Source organism: Balaenoptera physalus, assembly GCF_965194825.1.
Source record: "Balaenoptera physalus genome assembly, chromosome: 17".
Lineage (NCBI taxonomy): Eukaryota > Metazoa > Chordata > Mammalia > Artiodactyla > Balaenopteridae > Balaenoptera > Balaenoptera physalus.
Genome location: NC_138895.1, coordinates 6062923 through 6082266, shown reverse-complemented (window position 1 = coordinate 6082266; position 19344 = coordinate 6062923).

The following is a 19344-nucleotide window of genomic DNA, read 5'->3' as shown; positions in this document are numbered from 1 at the left end:
TGACTTACCTGGATCTGCAGGTCTTTCGCGCTTCTCTCGTTTTCAAGGACAGTTTCCCTCTGGTGCTCTAACCCCACCCTTTCCACTCCCTGTGTGTTCTTTTCCCTTCAGTCATTACTGCTCTTCTTTATTTATAGCACCTCCTCCCTCCTGGATCTTCCTTCATGGTCGAAACATGATAGGTTTCTCCTACCACGAAAAATCCCCTCCTCCATTCTGTGCCTGCCTATTTCTCCCCTTCCTTTCCCAGCTGAGCTCCAAGGAAACATCATCTAATCATCAGCTTTTCCTTCCCCACCTCACCCCCTGCCCCTAACCGTCCCTCCCCTTGTCCACTGAGCCTTTCTGGAAAACATCACCGGGGTTCCCGACAGCAAGCCCAAACATCTTACCCCTCGTTGCAGCGTGTTATAGACAACTTGCTTCTCCTTGAAACTTTTTTTTTTACCCTCGGTGTGTTTTTTCTTTTGGTCCCGCGGTATGCGGGATCTTAGTTCCCACCCAGGGATTGAACCCACACCCCCTGCGGTGGAAGCGTGGAGTCTTAACCACTGGACCGCCAGGGAAGGCCCTACCCTCAGTTTCTAAGGACCCAATCGTTCCTTCTTCCTTGTTCTCTGATCCTTCCTTCTGCCTTCCCCAGTGGCTGCATTTCCTTAAGGAGTAATCCATGTCCGCCCTGGTTCTCTCTTTACAGGTAAAGAGCAAAGACTTATAGAGATTAAATGATTTGGTCAGGTTCACAGCTTTAGGGGTAACATCAAAATTCAAACTGATACATAAGCAACCCTTTCCCTATGCCACGTTTCTCAGGACATTTAAGAACTCTCAGGAAGGAGCGTTGTCAGACTTGTTTGTACCTGAAGATTCAGAGAAAAGAGAAATTAACAAGCTGCTACTACCACCGCCATCAAATATTATGCTGCACGAGTAGTTCTTAATATATCTCTAACAGTTAGAACATTTTTTTGGCTTCTCACCTGCAATCTCTCCCTGGCGGACTTCGCTGTGGCCTTTAGCTGGCAACATTGTAACCTACGGAGCTCTTGCAAAGCATCCCCATCTGCTTAGCGGATGCGTCCCAGATCCAGCCAGCTTCACACTTCCCGGCTGAACTCTCCCCCTCAAGCTGCAGCTTTGCCTGCACTTCCTGCTTTGCTTTGTGGTCTCCCTGTCCAGCCACGTCCTCAATGAGGAACCCCTCGAAATCCATCACCTTAAGAGTGAGTGATGGGAGTAACACAGGTGAGAGGGGTGAGGAGCTCTGATGTGGACCTTTGGCAGTCAGAGTGGGAGTGGGAGAGACAAATGGGTGAGGTGTTGAGAAACTATGCTATCGGCCAGCTTCACAGAGGAGACAGTTGTCAGCGAGCCATACTGAACACGCCTTTACGCCATCACAACTGATCTCATTGTCTGAGCCAGAGGCTTGCTTGGCCCACATAAGAATTAAGGATGCAGGATTTGGAAGCAGGACCATTTCTCCGTGCTCTCTGCTTCACAAGCATGCCCAGGTTAGGTGTACCTGGGCACCTTGGTATCTGGACCAAACTCTTTTTTGCACAGTCTAAATTACCTGATGTTTGCCAAGACTCTGGATTGTGTTGAATCAAAAATTAAGAGTTTTTAAAACGATAGGCGTGATAAAAATAACTGTCTCTTGGTTATGCATGGTCCTTATGAACTACCAAGTTTTTCAGTCCAGGACAGACGCAATGAGAAAAAGGAATGTGATGTTAAAAGTGTAAAAAATTTGCCTTGAAATACTCTGTTTTCCAAAGCACAGTTTTCTGATTGAATTAGCCTTGCTAAGAGAGTTAATAACATGCCAATATTTTAAAAAATGTATAATTGAGAACAAATAGCCTTTATAAAACACAGCATTTTAGCCACTAGAATCAAACTTCATGAGAACTTGGACTCTGTTCATTTTGTCGTGGCTGAATCGCCATGCCTGGAACAGCTCCTGGTACATCACGGGTACTGCGTAAAAAGTTATTTGTGGAGAGAAGTCTCCAATTATGTGCTCATATTCATATGAGTTGATGTTTAAATGTTTGTCTGCATGTTTGGTATATTTATTGCCTATGACATCACTTATGGGCAACAGTGAAGAATCTCAAGGAAAAGAAACAATAAAGTTATTTCTAAATTTGAGATAGAGCTGCAGTTCAGTTATTTCCATGCCCTGATTTTATTGTGGTTATTCAAACAATGTATAAATAAGGCCTTCAAATACTATATAAATTTAATAGTTTAAATTTCCATAAACATAATAGGTCTTCATTCCAATTAATCAAATGTAAATCATTTGGCATGTAATATAATTTACAATATTGAAACCACCTTTGTTGCTTCCAACCTTGCTTCAAATTCAGGAATATAGGATTGATAAACACAAAATCGCTCTTTTCCGTAACAGCATGGTTATCACTATGATTGTTCATTAAGATTCAAAAGAAGATAAATAACAAAATGAATAGCTATTTATTTAAAACTGTCTGGAATAATTTTTTAAAAAATTAATTTTATTAATTTTATTTTTGGCTGCGTTGGGTCTTCGTTGCTGTGCACGGGCTCTCTCCAGTTGTGGCAAGCAGGGGCCACTCCTCACCGTGGTGCGCACGCCTCTCGTTGCAGTGGCCTCTCTTGCTGCGGACTAGATGTGCAGGCTTCATTAGCTGTAGCACGTGGGCTCAGTAGTTGTGGCTCGCGGGCTCTAGAGCACAGGCTCAGTAGTTGTGGCACACGGGCTTAGTCGCTCCGCGGCATGTGGGATCCTCCTGGACGAGGCCCCGAACCCGTGTCCCCTGCATTGGCAGGTGGACTCCCAACCACTGAGCCACCAGGGAAGCCCCTGTCTGGAATAATTTTAAGGGCACTAAAAATGATACCGACTGCGGATAGTAATTATATGGATAACTATCAAGAACTATTCACATCCACGCATATTTGGCTATGATAGAAGATGGTCAGATTAACTTGACTTAAATTTGTCTTTGGAAGACAGTGTTTGGAGTGGCCAGCTTTGAACTTGCTTCTACCAGCATTTATAACTGCTGTCACTATTCCTAATAACTCTTTTATTGATAGCTTGCAACCTCTGCACTAGGGGCTAATTAGAGGATCACCAGGTTCCTGATGGGGACAGACATCTGATTCCACTTTCAACATTGTTGCCTGGTTACGAAGCCAAGTTTTGGGTCCACTGCAATCTTTGGAAACAGCAGTTTCATCTTTGCACAAGAAAGGGGCAAGCACAGAAATGGAAGTGATAGGAAGAAGTCACTCTAAATCAAAGTTTTCTAGAAACTATGTGTTCCTTAAAATTTTTTGGCTTTTATTTTCATTTTGAAGCATGATGCCATATATATGGATATTCTTTCCATTCTAAACTCTCAGTGGGAAGAAACTTTCTATTTATAAAGTGTTTCAGTGTGGTAAGGAAGAAATGAGGAAGCCAAATGATTGACTTTGTAAAATAGGTTAAGTAACTTATTTTTTCGAGTTTATATCCAACTAGAATCAGGCCACACAGGTAACCAATATTCATTAGAATCCCACTTAAAAATAAACACTGGGATAGATGCTGGCATTACAGGGATTAATTAGACATCGTCTCCATCCTGAAGAGGCTTACAGTGTAGAGGGGCAGATAGACAGCTACGCTAGACAAAGCAGACTCAGCTGGTGTGATATTTTCCAGAAAGTCTCTGCTGACTCAGTTCTGCCCAGACCCCCTCCCACCACGTGTGTCCAGGACACACTGTTGTCTTTCTATCATGTCATTGATCAGATCCACTCATTTCACTCAACGTATAGTCCCTGAATGCCTCCTACACGTCAGGCTCTATTCCACATGCATAAATAAACATATGCATTTGATATATATGTATATACATTTATATATTATATGTGAGATATATAGTGGCATGTAAATAACAATGTATGTTAAATAAATCTTTGCAAAATCAAGGGCATATTATATGTGCTGTTTTTGAGCTTTGAACATGGCTCAGTATTTCTCTTTACATTAAATATTCATTGACAAAGCGCTTTCAATATAGATGCATCAGATTCCATTGTTTGGAGAACAAACCTCCGTCTGTTTAGCCAATTCCTAATTATTGGTCATTTGGGTTTTAATCTTTTCCTGTTACAAATAATACGAAGGCTATTGCTTCTCTATGCAAACCTTTGATTGCATTTCTTTTTTTAAAAAATTTATTTATTTATTTATTTATTTATTTATGGCTGTGTTGGGTCTTCGTTTCTTTCTTTTTTTAGAAATTCACGTTCTTTTATTTATTTATTTATGACTGTGTTGAGTCTTCGTTTCTGTGCGAGGGCTTTCTCTAGTTGCGGCAAGTGGGGACCACTCTTCATCGCGGTGCGCGGGCCTCTCACCATCGCGGCCTCTCTTGTTGCGGAGCACAGGCTCCAGACGCGCAGGTTCAGTAATTGTGGCTCACGGGCCCAGTTGCTCCGCGGCATGTGGGATCTTCCCAGACCAGGGCTCGAACCCGTGTCCCCTGCATTGGCAGGCAGATTCTCAACCACTGCGCCACCAGGGAAGCCCCGGGTCTTCGTTTCTGTGCGAGGGCTTTCTCTAGTTGCGGCAAGTGGGGGCCACTCTTCATCGCGATGCGTGGGCCTCTCACTGTCGTGGCCTCTCTTGTTGCGGAGCACAGGCTCCAGACGCGCAGGCTCAGCAGTTGTGGCTCACGGGCCCAGCCGCTCCGCGGCATGTGGGATCTTCCCAGACCAGGGCTCGAACCCGTGTCCCCTGCATTGCCAGGCGGATTCTCAACCACTGCGCCACGAGGGAAGCCCTGATTGCATTTCTATCACAAGATTATAATTAGTAATCAACCTTCAACGTAATCAGCCTTTGGAAGCAGATACGTTCTCTTTGGCCTTTCAGTCAGAAGTCTTAACTGTGTTGTGTGATTTAATTTCACTTTTGCGTTTGACTAAGTTTAGATTTCTAGTTCTACACTTTATCAGTGCAGCGGAATAATTCAGTCAAAAAGAACAAAGGCTGTGCATTAGCTCCTCTTACAAAGTGCTACCTATCTGAACGTACATAGAGAAAACCTCCATCAAGGACTGGCTCGGAAAGTCAGGAGGGTTCTCCGAGGGCATGGGGTTGGGGGAAGTCTGAGGTGGACACGGTGATGCCGGTGATGGTGTGACTGGTAACCCTAGTCTGCCTCCCAAGAACTAGTGTCACCAGTACTTCCAGCTTTCAAGGCTAAAGTCTGAATGATCTTCTCCCCCATCAGCTGTCTTCACTGAGTCCTGCTAGAACGTCAGGAGAATGAGAGGTGCTAATTAGGGGTGGAACTGTGTGCGCCCCAAAAAGATATGTTGAAATCATACCCCCAGTAACTCTGGATGTGACCTCATGTGGAAATGGAGTCTTTACAGAGGTAATCAAGTTCAAGTGAGGTCATTAGGTCGGGTCCTCATCCAATATGTCTGGTGTCCTTATAAAAAGAAGACATTTGGATGCAGAGACATGTACAGAAGAAGACAACCACGCTGTGTGAACAGACCCAGGCAGGAGACAGCCAAGTGAAGACTGGAGTTGTGCTGCCCAAGCAGAGGAACGCCTGGGCCAGCAGAAGCTGGAGGGAGGAAGCTAGAAAGTGTCCTTCCTTGTAGGTTGCAGAATGAGCGCGGCTCTGCCAGCACCCTGATTTCAGACGTCTAGCCTCCAGAACTGTGAGACTACCTATTTCTGTTTTTTATAAGCCACCTGTCTGTGGTATTTGTTATAGGAACCCTACGACACTAATACCACACTTACATCCTGTGGCTATTGACCCCAGCTGATATTTGACATTGGGGGGTTAGACTGTAGCATTTATTAGAGTTCAGCTCTAATCAGATTAATCAGATGAATTCATTCATCCTTCCATTTCTTATTTGACAAATGCTTATTTAGTATCAACCATCTCCCTCCGATCTTAATTTCTAATGCGTCAATGCCACAGATACCTTTTGAATAGTTTTTTCAGTAGAAGTTGTACCATATTTCAGGGACAATTCTTTTTGTCCCCCTTTGCCTGCAACTCAATGGCCAAATAAAATGTTCCTACAGGGACACCGTGGCCGACTGTGCTGGTCCTCTTTCTCTCACTCCCTGGTCCCTCCACGTGCCACGTGATGGTGTGTGGTTTTGTATTACTTGGTGGTTATGTTTATCTTGTCTCCTTAACTCAGTAATGCTCTGTTTGAGCCAACTGAGGTCGAACCGTTAAATATACAACCCCCCACCCCGCCCGGTAGCTAAGTCTCTACTTCCTTTTCCACATCTTTTATTTGACAGCAAGGAGAAAGAGTCCACCAATTCAACCTAGAGTCCAGCATTTAAGCAAAGACATCACTTTCTTCAATTTATGCATGAAGGGTTTACTCCTTGACAATTATAACCAGAATCTCTCCTGTATTCCCACAAGGTCTAGAGTGGAGGTGAGCTCACAGCATTGGACATAACATACCTGTGTTCTCTGTGTTCCTGTCTGTTTCAGACAGAATGGGGCTGGGCTCCTTGCCTAAGATGATGTTTATCCAACACTTTGTTTTGCCCCTAAAATTTATTGTTGTATTTGGGGGATTTTGGTTACCATTGTTATGATCATCAGGGATCATGGCAGCAGTGGAGAGAAGCAGCCAAACTCTAAGAGGTGGTATTACAGACTAGCTGCTTAAGAGAAGGCCTTGAGATCGCTTCCCAACTCTCACACCTAGGGGCAGTGTGACTCGGGAAAAGCAGTCAATTTGCCAAACCCAGATGTGTTAGCTGCAAAATGAGAGTAAAATTATCTGCCTCAGTTGACAAGTTATGAATATTCACTGAGAGGTAATGTGTATATAAAGCTTAAGTAGACAGTAGCTGGAACATAGTTAGTGCCCATAGACAGAACACCATTAATACTAAGTAGGACCCAGCATTAGACTTCCAGGTGATACTGAAAGACTGGGAGAAGCCAAGGTTTCGGATATGGTCAAGTGCCAGGAACATGCTCTGGTCACCAGTTGGCTGGAGTCATATGCAGGTCTGGACTGTAGTCTCACCTCATGTACTTTGAAAAATGCAAAATCCCAGGGGCTTTTTCCATTTTTAACCTTTTATTTTCTTATTTAACATGTGTCTTTGATCCCCTGCCCCTCCTCGAACTCAACTTCTGGGCAGTTGACAAAAGGTCTTGAGACAAAATCTGATGCCATGAGTGCCTTGTTTCAGCCCCTCTTTCTTTTGCTTCACTACCATCTAAGTTTTTATATTAATTTAAATTTTCATCGCATCCTTCTGTCAGTGATATTAGTAGTTTTGTGTATAGACATCACCTTCAATGGAACAAAGCCTTTTCAATAACTATCCTAAGAGAAGTACTTGCATTTCTTTAACCCTTCCCAGAGGGCTAGCTGGAGACTCCCAGAGGCAAACTTTATGGAATATAAGAAAAACAGTCCTAAGGCAGAAGAGTCTTATGTAACCTCAGTAAACACCAAAACACGTAAGTTACTGCACAGAAAGGCGCTGTAATGTGGAGTTGTTTATTATGTCAGACAGCATCATATTTCCATGGCTTTATAGGGAAGGAAATTAGAGCAATGAGTTTCAATTAAATTATGAACATGAAATCTCCCTCAGTTGTGCAAATAGAAAACCCTAATGTTGATCCTGGCATAACTTCTAAATTTTAAACATTAATGCTTTTTGTTACTCATAATCACCATTAAAACTTGATCACCAACCATAAAACTAGTCTTTATTTTTAGATGCCAAAAGGTAAAGCAAGAGCAGTTGAAGTTTCTACATGTAATAAAATGCCAGGCAGAAATATGAGGCTATAGAACTGCTCATTTTCAGAGACCCTCAGCTCTCTAGAGACCACTGGGAGTTTATCCTATCTATTCATATAGCTTCATTTATTAGTATAATCTTATCATATGAATTAGGGCATTTCAGTAAATAGTTTCATTAATTACTAGGCCTTATAATGTTAGAGCAATTCTGTTGATACTCTCTGATCCTGCCAAAGGCTTTAAACCTGCAATTATGCTTTGAAGACTTCTGACATTCTTTTTTCCTCAAAAATCTTTTAAAGCTCTCAATATAAGTGGCTGTGGAGCTTGGGAGGTGGGAAATATCATAGTGTCTGATAAGGTGAACAGTGGGAATTTTCTCTAACATAACCCAGGCCGACTGGCATGAAGGAGTTCGGTGCTTCTAACAGCAGACTTGTCTTCAGCTCAACTGCAAGTGGGCGAGGCTTTCAGGACACGAGTAACCCAGCCCTCAAAGGGTGGAAGAAGCTAAGACACAGTTTCTTGAGCACACAGAGGTTCCCCTAAAAATTAAAAATAGATCTACCATATGCTCCTGCAATCCTACTTCTGTGTATATATCTAAGGGAAGTAAAATTAGTATCTAAGAGATAAGTGAAGTTATCATTCTATTATTATATTCATTGCAGTATTATTCACAGTAGCCAAAATATGATGACAACCTACACATCTCTCAACGGATGAATGGATAAAGAAAATGTGATCTATCTATCTATCGTCTATAATGGAATGCTATTTAGCTATGAAAAGAAGGAAATCCTGTCGTTTGACAGCATGAATGAGCCTGGAAGACATCATGCTTAAGTGAAATAAGCCAGACATAGAAAGACAAATATTGTATGATCTCACTTATATGTGGAATCTTAAAAACTAGCACTCAGAAACCTGAGCAGAGAATGCAAGTTTCCAGGAGCTGGGGGCTGTGTGAAATGGGGAGTTGGTCGCGGGGTATAAACTTTCACTTATAAGATGAATAAGTTCTGGGGAATCTAATGTATGACATGGTGGTTATAGTTAATACTATATTGTATACTTTAGACTTGTGAAGAGAGTAGATTTTAAGTGCTCTCAACACAAAGAAAATGGTAACTATGTGAGGTAATGTTAGTTAGCTTGATTTTGGTATTGCACACCTTAAATATATACATTTTAAAAATCAATTATACCTCAATAAAGCTAAAAAAAGGACACACATGCATGAAATAAAAAACCTTGGAAACATCACATGTGCTTGGAACATTGTGACACAACAACTAAATTACAGGGAAACTACCTCTCCTATTGGCCTCTCAGCTCTGATGTACTGGGTCGGGGGTCTTGTTTGGGCCCCTCTACATCCACACTATTCTAATCAGAAGGGACAGAGTTTAATAAAAGTTCCAGCTAGAAAGCGGCAGCTACTCTAAGACTGTGCAAAGCCAATGGTCCACGTGGAAAGAGTCGAGATCCTTTTCCACGGCAGCGCTGGATAAATGCTGATGGGCACTGGGAATTCAACTGAAAATTATCCTAATTAACCTCTGCAGTGAGGCCAAGGGAAATCTATACACTGGCCAAATCTCTCCAGAAGGAAAAAAAAAATCCTTCACCGTTTCTGGCACCTAAGAACACAAAGCATTACCCTGAAGGCTCAGCGAAACAGCAGACCTCTTAAAATACCTTATTGTAGGAACCATAAGACTATTTAGAATAACTCCTAAATGAATATCGATAAGAAAAAATGACCTCTGTGAAACAGGTCCAAAAAAACAATAAGAGAATGGGTTGTATTAATTATGATTGTGTTGCAACAGACAGACAGCCCAGGACAAACTGACATTAGCAAAAAAGGAATTAACTAACTCCCTTATGTGAAATGTCCAGGAATATACTAGCTTTAGACGCTGCCTCACAGATGAGTCCGAATTGTGTTCTCACAGAATGATCTCTCGCTGTCCATATCTCTGAGAGAACCACCGTCCTCTCTGTGGGTTCTATCAGAAAATCTCTTTCTTTTGGGTAGACGATGGCTGCAAGAGCTCCAGTCACACCTTTCAGGCTCGGTATCCATGGAAACAGAGCAGCGCCTCTTACTCAGCACATTGCTCTTGTAGCTTCATTGGCTTGTCAGGTCAGGTGCTCTTTCTGGAATCAATTGCTGGGACAGATTTCACTGAGTGGTTTCGGTACAAGACTCCTGCCTCTCCCTGAGACTTGTCAGGTCACAAAGACTTGAATAAATCTCCAAGGTAAACCAGGAGCTTTGGCTTGGAACAGTGGAAATGAAAACTGCAAACAGCAAAGACCCACTACTTAGGGTAAGATTAAAATGAAGCAGAGCATGAAAAGATTCATAATAAAATTAAAATCAAAACAGAATTGAGTGCAATACACAAGGACTGCAAAAAAAATTAATAGAATGACAGGATCAAAATTTGCATTGGGACTAGTAATTTGCAATGGTACGAATATTAAATTGTGATATGAAGGAAAAATTAAGAAAATCTTCCAGAGGACAGAGGAAAAAGAAAAGGGGAAACTAAAAGTCATGAAAGGCTCAGAAAATAAATCCAACTTAAAAATTATATTTTAGAATACAGAGTCCGTAAATAGACCCACATAAATACAGTCAACTGATCTTTAATGAAGGAGCAAAGGAAATACAATGGAATAAAGATAGTCTTTCAACAAATGGTTGAACAAATAGGCAACCACAAGCAAAATCATGAATCTAGACTCAGTCCATACACTCTTCACAAAAATTATCTTGAACTGGATCATAAACCTAAATCTAAAACACAAAACTATAAAATTCCTTGATAATAACGTAGATGAAAATATAGATAACCTTGGGTATTGTGATGACTTTATTTTTTTAATTTTTTATTATTTATTTATTTATTTTAACATCTTTATTGGAGTATAATTGTTTTACAATGGTGTGTTAGTTTCTGCTTTATAACAAAGTGAATCAGCTATACATATACATATATCCCCATATCTCCTCCTTCTTGTGATGACTTTTTAGATACAACACCAAAGGAACCATCCATGGAAGAAGTAATTAATAAGCTGCACTTCATTAAAATTAAAAACTTCTGCTTTGTTAAAGACAGTGCCAAGAGAATGAGAAGACAAGTCTCAGACTGGGAGAAGATATTTGCAAAAGAAATATCTGATAAAGGACTGTTATCTAAAATATACAGAGAACCCTTAAAACTCAACAATAAGAAAACAGACAACTCAACTAATATATAGACCAAAGACCTTAACAGACATCTAACCAAAGAAGATACACAGATAGGAAATAAACATATGAAAAGAGGCCCCCATATCATATGTCATCAGGGAAATGCAAATGAAAACAACAATGATAATACAATGCACCTATTAGAATGGCCAAAAGCTGGAACACAAATAACAGCAAATGCTGGTGAAGATGTGGAGCAATAGGAACTCATTCATTGCTGGTGAGAATCCAAAATGGTACCACAGATTTGGGAGAGTCTGGTGGTTTCCTACAAAACTCATCATACTCTTACCACATGATCCAGCAATTGTGCTCCTTGATGTTTACCCAAGGAGTTGGAAACTATGTCTACAAAAAAAATCTGCACAGAGGTATTTATGGCAGCTTTGTTCATAACTTTCAAGACTTGGAAGCAACCTAGATGTTTTTCAATAGGTGAATGGATAAATACACTGTGATATGTCCAGACAATGGAATATTATTAAGCACTAAAAAGAAATGAGCTATCAAGGTATGAAAAGACATACAGGAAACTTAAATGCATATTATTAAGTGAAAGAAGTCAACCTGAAAAGGCTACATACTGTATGATTCCAATTATATGACATTTTGGAAAAGGCAAAATTATGGAGACAGTAAAATGATCAATGATTTTAGGCATTGTGGTTGGGGCAAGGATGCATAGACAGAGCACAGAGGATTTGTAGGCTGTGAAAATACTCTACATGACACTATAATGACTGATAGATGTCAGTATACATGTGTCCAAACCTGTAGAGTGTACAATACCAAGAGTAAACCCTAAGGCAAACTATGGACTATGGTAATTATGATATCTTAATATAGGTACATCAATTGTAACAAATGTATCGCTTTGGTGGGAGATGTTGATAATGGAGAAGTCTATACATGTATGGGGGCAGGAATATATGCGAAATCTCTGTACCTTCCTCTCAATTTTGCTGTGAACCTGAAGAGCCTCTAAAAAATAACGTCTTTAAAAAAATTATAGGTATTCCTGAAGAAGAATTCAGAACAATGAGAATAGAAGCTATAATTGTACATAATTGAAAAAGACCTCCCAAGACTTCCCTGGTGGCACAGTGGCTAAGAATCCGCCTGCCAATGCAGGGGACACAGGTTCGAGCCCTGGTCCAGGAAGATCCCACATGCTGCGGAGCATCTAAGCCCGTGTGCCACAACTACTGAGCCTGTGGTCTAGAGCCTGCAAGCCACAACTAGTGAAGCCCGTGCACCTAGAGCCCATGCTCCGCAACAAGAGAAGCCACTGCAATGAGAAGCCCGTGCACCGCAATGAAGAGTAGCCCCCGCTCGCCACAACTAGAGAAAGCCCGCATGTGGCACTTAAGACCCAACGTGCCAAAAGTAAATAAATAAATAAATAAGAAGAAAGAAAAAACCTCCCAGACATTAAGAAAAAAATGTGTATTTATGTCAAAATGACTTTTTTGGTCCAAGAACTATTAACGAAAACTGACCTATATCTACATATTATCCAGCTAAAATTATCAATTAATATCATATAGAAAAATTCTGAAATTATTCAGCAAGAAAAAATAGACTATATACAGAGAAATAAAAATAATTCTGGCCAGATTACAAACTTCCAGAAAACAATGGAGTCCTTATTATCTCCAGAATTTTGAAGGAGCAATATTGTGACCCAGAAATTTCATAATCAGCTCAATTATTATTTATGTATGGAAAGAACAGACATGACCATAGTAAGAAGTTATGATATTTACCTGCATATATTAAAACAAAATTACTTATAGACATAATTCAGCCAACTGATAGCTGTATCAAAATAAAAATTAAAAAGTAGAGATGTCATGGTGTGTGCTAGGGACTGAAAGTTTGTGTCCCCTCAAAATCCATAGATTGCCTTAATCTCCAATGTGATGGTATTTGGAGGTAAGGCCTTTGAGAGGTAATTGAGTTTGGATGAGGTCATGCAGGTGGAGCCCTCTTGATGGGATTAGTGCCCTTATTAGGGAATGAAGAGATCAGAGCTCTCTCTCTCTCCACCATGTGTAGATACAGCAAGAAGACAGCTGTCTGTAAGCCAGGAAGAAAGATAACTCTCATCAAGAATCTGACCATGTTAGCACCCTGATCTCACATTCCAGCCATCAGAACTATGAGAAAGAAATGTTTGTTGTTTAAGACACACAGTTTATGGTATTCTGTTATAGCAGCCCAAAATGACTAAGACACTATGTAAAGAATGATGGAACTTTGTTGTCTAGAGTCAAATCTAAATGGCTGTAAATACGATTACAAATATTAATGTAACTGTAAAAATAATTACTGAAAAATAATATGTATATACTTTAAAACAGTAACTTAATAACATTGACCTGGGTTTTGTACTTCATGTTACACTAACAAAAACTAGGTTTGGGGGAAATGGAGAAACAGTAAAACTATACTTGCTTATATCAGGGAAGTCCAAAAGATATCATTCCATTTTTACCTTCATAAGCAGAGAAAAAGAAATTAAGAATATTTTTGAAAATTCAAAAGTAATAGATGGTAGTATTAAAATAGAATATATAATTTTTAAAATGAAGGAAAGAAAGAACTAAGAAATGACAGCCTAAGCTCATACAGCAAAAGGCTAAACACAAAAATGAAGCATTAAAATGTCAGAATTAAGAATATTTAAGACAGTATATTATTTCTGTCAATATATTTAATGTGTTAATTTCTTCTAATAAAAGTAGAGACTCACATATTGTATTACAAACAAAGCTGAAGTTAATGCTGGTTACAAAAACAAACAGGGGTGATGTCAAAAAACTTGCAAAATGGGTAGTTCTAAGCTCTTATGCCCCCATTGAAACATTGAAAAATAAGCAGAAACTGTCAGAACCAACTTTGTCTGAACTCTGGAAAAAACTCAAAGGTTTACGGAGCCAAATAAACATTGAATAAAGAAAAAGGCAACTTCAAGATGTTAGAAAAGTTTTGTGGCATTTTTACTTGCCCTTATCCCAACACCAACCTGACACAGAGGTAGTCTTGAAGACAAAAACCCATGTTCCCAGAGTGGGATATTGGTCTCTGGCTCTGGAGAGAAACAGAACTGACTGTACTTGCAAACTATTGTGCCTGTCTGGTCTAACCTGTCTGGGAACTACATCTAGAAGTGGTGGTCTCTGTTCCACCTAAGTAGAAATTCTGCCTGGAAAAGTGGCAGGCATTGGTCAAAACACTGCAAACCAAACTAAAAACAACTTCAAGGACAAAAGATTATAGTTGAAACATAAAGCAGACTTCTTAGGATGCTTAAGGAGAAAACCTGGGAGAATTTCTTTGGAAAATTAGGACACACAAAAGCACCTACATGTATGGGGGAATGTAGAAGGCTGTATGCATGCATACTCAGGGCATGACACATGTTCAGAAAAGACCCAAGAAGATCCTAAGCTTTCACCTTAGGCTCAGTGAAATCCTGGCTAAGTGTCGAAGGAGTGTCCTGGTAAGACTGGGAGAGGTTTTCTTTTTGTTGTTTGTTTTATGCTTTAGCTTCTGGAGTTCAAAGAAATGTCTGTCAAAACACAGGTTTAACACAAACTAAAGAACTGAGACTTCACAGTGACCACGCACAATAAGAAATAGAGTCTTTGTAAGAATAATTTGGGAAAGTCACTAAATAAATGGATGGTTACAGCCTATAATAATAATAATAATAAAAGCCCCAGAAAACTCAGGGAGGGAGATAACGTGATATTCAAATACACAGTATTCAACAACAACAACAAAAAATCACAAGTATACAAAGAAATAGGACAGTAAGGTCCACCTAAAGAAACAAAAGAAATTGACAGAAACCATCCCTAAGGAAGTCCAGACATTAGACTTCCTAGTCAAAGACTTTAAAATATCTATCTTAAATATGCTCAAAGATTTAAAGAAAAACGTGGAAAAAGAAGTAAAGGAAATTAGTATAACAATTTATGAACAAATATCAAAAGGAGATAGAAATTATAAAAAGGAACCAAACAGAAATTCTGGAGCTGATTGAATCAACATCAAAATCCTCCTAACAAAGAGAGGTCTAGGACTATTGATACTAAGTATAAAATAGGTAACTAATGAGAACCTACTGTAGAGCACAGGGAACTCTACTCAATGCTCTGTGGTGACCTAAATGGGAAGGAAATCCAAAAAAGAGGGGATATATGTATACGTATTGCTAATTCACTTTGCTGCACAGTAGAAACTAACACAATATTGTAATGCAACTATACTCCAATAAAAATTAAACAAACAAACAAAAACAAAGGGAGGTCTAGGACCAGATGGCTTCAATGACTAAAAATTAATGCATTAGATAGGATGAAGAAAATAGGGACTATCTAAATAAATACTTGATATTCAAAATGAATTGTGGTGTGATTTGTTAGGAAGTGATGTGTTTCTTCCTTTCTATTTTAAAGAAAAAAAATGGTTGGACCATCTTCCTGGAAACAGAACAGCAAACAAGGCAGTACTTCTTTCTCCCCAAGGATTCCCCTACCCTGTGGTTTCATGATACTATTATGAAAATTGTGCATAATTTTTCCTTTGACCATGTATACACTTTAAGTAAAATGCAATCCTCCTTTTAGACTATCATACCCATTTAAATGTGATGGTTTATTTTTAAGAAACTTGATTTTGTCCTTCAGAGACTTGGTTACGAATTCATAAAAAAATTATATTCTTTGTTGTTTTTCCAAAGCTAAATGAGTTAAAATCCTTCACATTTGGAGGATTACAACTTCGTATTTTAAATTGTGGATGGGCTGCAGACCTAGCAAAGCCTCTCTCCTGCTAACCACTAAAGCCAGCAGTTACCAGGAAAAAGGTATTCAAGGTACACTGCATTTGTCAACAAACTTATTCTGGAGAAATTAGTCCAGAATCTTCAAGAGAACTTAGAAGATGTCTCTGATCCATGAGGACATCAAGAATCTCTAGTTATCCAGATTTCTTTTTGGAGGGGCGGACCATAGGGAGGCCAAAAGCATTTCATGGTCCCAGACTCAGGACTCCTGGGATACGAAATGTGAAATGTGTTATTCATTTAAAAAAATTGAAAAGAACATCAGACTTGTTCATTTCATTTTCTTAAAATCAAAGAATAATGAAGTCAGAAAAATGTAGGTAAATGTCAAGCTTATTATTATGTAAATAATTCAGTACCGGATTTAAAGAAAAAAAAATCCTCAAATGGGTATGCAAAGATTCTTAAGTTTATCTTACTTTGGTGTTAATAGACAGATGAGCTCATAGGGTCTTTCTTCTCAGCCCACCTTAAAAAGTAGGTAATTAAATAGCTTTTGCTGTACTCAGAAACTGCCGATAATAAGCCATTGAAAGACATGAGGATATAAAAATGAAATTTCTCACATCACAAAGAACAAATTCAGGGAGAATCTGAGCCTGTGCTCACCACAGGCTTTGCTCCCAGGTGGGCTTGGGAGGTACATTTCGCTGGCGATGTCAATTTACGCAGAATGGTGTTCTGTAGAGAAACTAATTGAATGAGACCCTCCGGAGTTTGCCTCGCTCTTTCATAACCCATACAATTGTTATTGCATTGTGCACTGGCTGACATAAGCAGAACACAAATGAGCTTGGTGAGGGAGGATTGTGCACCTGTCAATAAGACATTCATCTGTATGCAAGTTATATTACCATCTTGTCTTTTAGTACCAAGATAGGAGGGGGAAATGCAAGGGTGAAGAGACACCTTCTCAATACACCTACTCATCTCAGCCTCTTTTGTTTCTACCTCACTTTTCATCCCCTCCTTGACTGTGTGAAGCCCTTGAAAGGACTGTTATCAGCTATCATTAAACCAGCCACCTGTCTCCTTGGCAACTCTTATCAAGCTGTACTAGGCTGCTGGGCGGCTGCTGAGTACCTTCAACCCTGCACTGAATAAAGAGTTTCAAACTGTTACCATCTGGTATACTGAGCTCTTATAAAATATCAGGAGAAAAACTGTATCTGACACTGTCTACAATCTTTGTGGTACAAGAAGATGTATTGGAATTCACAAAAAGGTGGGAGGAAGAGAGAAAATTCATTCCACAGGTGCAGGAAAAAAAATTCTTTTGATCCCCTTTTCAAACTGATGAATAATTTTATGAAGAATGTCTGTCTCTGACTCTGATCAATAGTATGTTAATATTCTTATTTTCTTCTCCATATCCACATCTTAGCACCATGTCCAGCCACTGAAAGAAGAAAGGAAGCTGCCTTCTTTTGGTTCTTTGACAGATCAATGTCTTGGGCATACATCTGGACAAAACTCTAATTCGAAAAGTTATATGCACACTTTTGTTCATAGCAGCACTATTTACAATAGCCAAGACATGGAAACAACCTAAGTGTCCATCAACAGATGAATGGATAAAGAAGATGTGGTACATATATACAATAGAATATTACTCAGCCATAAAAAAATGAAATAATGCCATTTGCAGCTACATGAATGGACCTAGAGATGATCATACTAGGCAAAGTAAGTCAGACAGAGAAAGACGAATACCATATGATATCACTTACATGTAGAATATAAAATATGACACAAATGAACTTACCTACGAAACAGAAACAGACTCACAGACATAAAGAACAGACTAGTGGTTGCCTGGGGGTGGGGGGTGGGGGAGGGGTGGGTTGGGAGTTTGGGATTAGCAGATGCAAACTATTATATATAGAATGGATAAACAACAAGGTCCTATTGTATAGCACAGGGGACTATATTCAATATCCTGTGATGAACCATAATGGAGAAGAATATGAAAATAATGTACGTATGCATAATTGAATCACCTTGCTGTACAGCAGAAATTAACACAACATTGTGAATCAACTCTACTTCAATTAAAAACAAGACTAAAGGAGACACCACTGGCTGCCTGCTGTCCTTAGACATTTCTCCCTTCTTCCCTGTGCAGAGTTCCATATTTGTCAGTATTTTCAGCCCCTGACCCAATACACACAAGGCTCAGGAGTAAACTCTTACTTTACTAATTTAAGCCAATCACAGTGACTTTATTCCCTTTGCCAGTGATGGCTTAGAAGAGAATCTGTGACTCAATGCCGGTTAATGAGAAAAGAGGGGAAGCCAACTGGGAGTCTTCAGAGGGTTTCTTAATCAAAAGGAGACATGGAGAAAGACATAGCATGATGCCTTCTGTCACTGGAATTGGGGGAACCACCTTGTGCCATGACAGTGCTGGCCTGAGGCTGTCAGCGGAAAGAAGTGTAAAGAACCTGCCCCTTGACGACATCACTGAGCTGTCGAATTAACTAACTTTGAAGGAGCCCAGCATTGGGACCTTTTTTTTTTTTTTTTAACATCTTTATTGGAGTATAATTGCTTTACAATGGTGTGTTAGTTTCTGCTTTATAACAAAGTGAATCAGTTATACATATACATATGTTCCCATATCTCTTCCCTCTTGCATCTCCCTCCCTCCCACCCTCCCTATCCCACCCCTCTAGGTGGGCACAAAGCACCGAGCTGATCTCCCTGTGCTATGCGGTTGCTTCCCACTAGCTATCTATTTTATGTTTGGTAGTGTATACATGTCCCTGCCACTCTCTCACACTGTCACATCTCACCCCTCCCCCTCCCCATATCCTCAAGTCCATTCTCTAGTAGGTCTGTGTCTTTATTCCCATCTTGCCACCAGGTTCTTCATCATCTTTTTTTTTTTTTTCCCTTAGATTCCATATATATGTGTTAGCATACTGTATTTGTTTTTCTCTTTCTGACTTACTTCACTCTGTATGACAGACTCTAACTCCATCCACCTCACTACAAATAACTCCATTTCATTTCTTTTTATGGCTGAGTAATATTCCATTGTATATATGTGCCACATCTTCTTTATCCATGCATCTGTTGATGGACACTTAGGTTGCTTCCATGTCCTGGCTATTGTTATTACAGCTGCAATGAACATTTTGGTACATGACTCTTTTTGAATTATGGTTTTCTCAGGGTATATGCCCAGTAGTGGGATTGCTGGGTCGTATGGTAGCTCTATTTTTAGTTTTTAAGGAACCTGCATACTGTTCTCCATAGTGGCTGTATCAATTTACATTCCCACCAACAGTGCAAGAGTGTTCCCTTTTCTCCACACCCTCTTCAGCATTTATTGTTTCTAGATTTGGGACCTTTCTTAATGAAAGTAGAATTTCCTTGTTGCTCATGTCACTTAGTT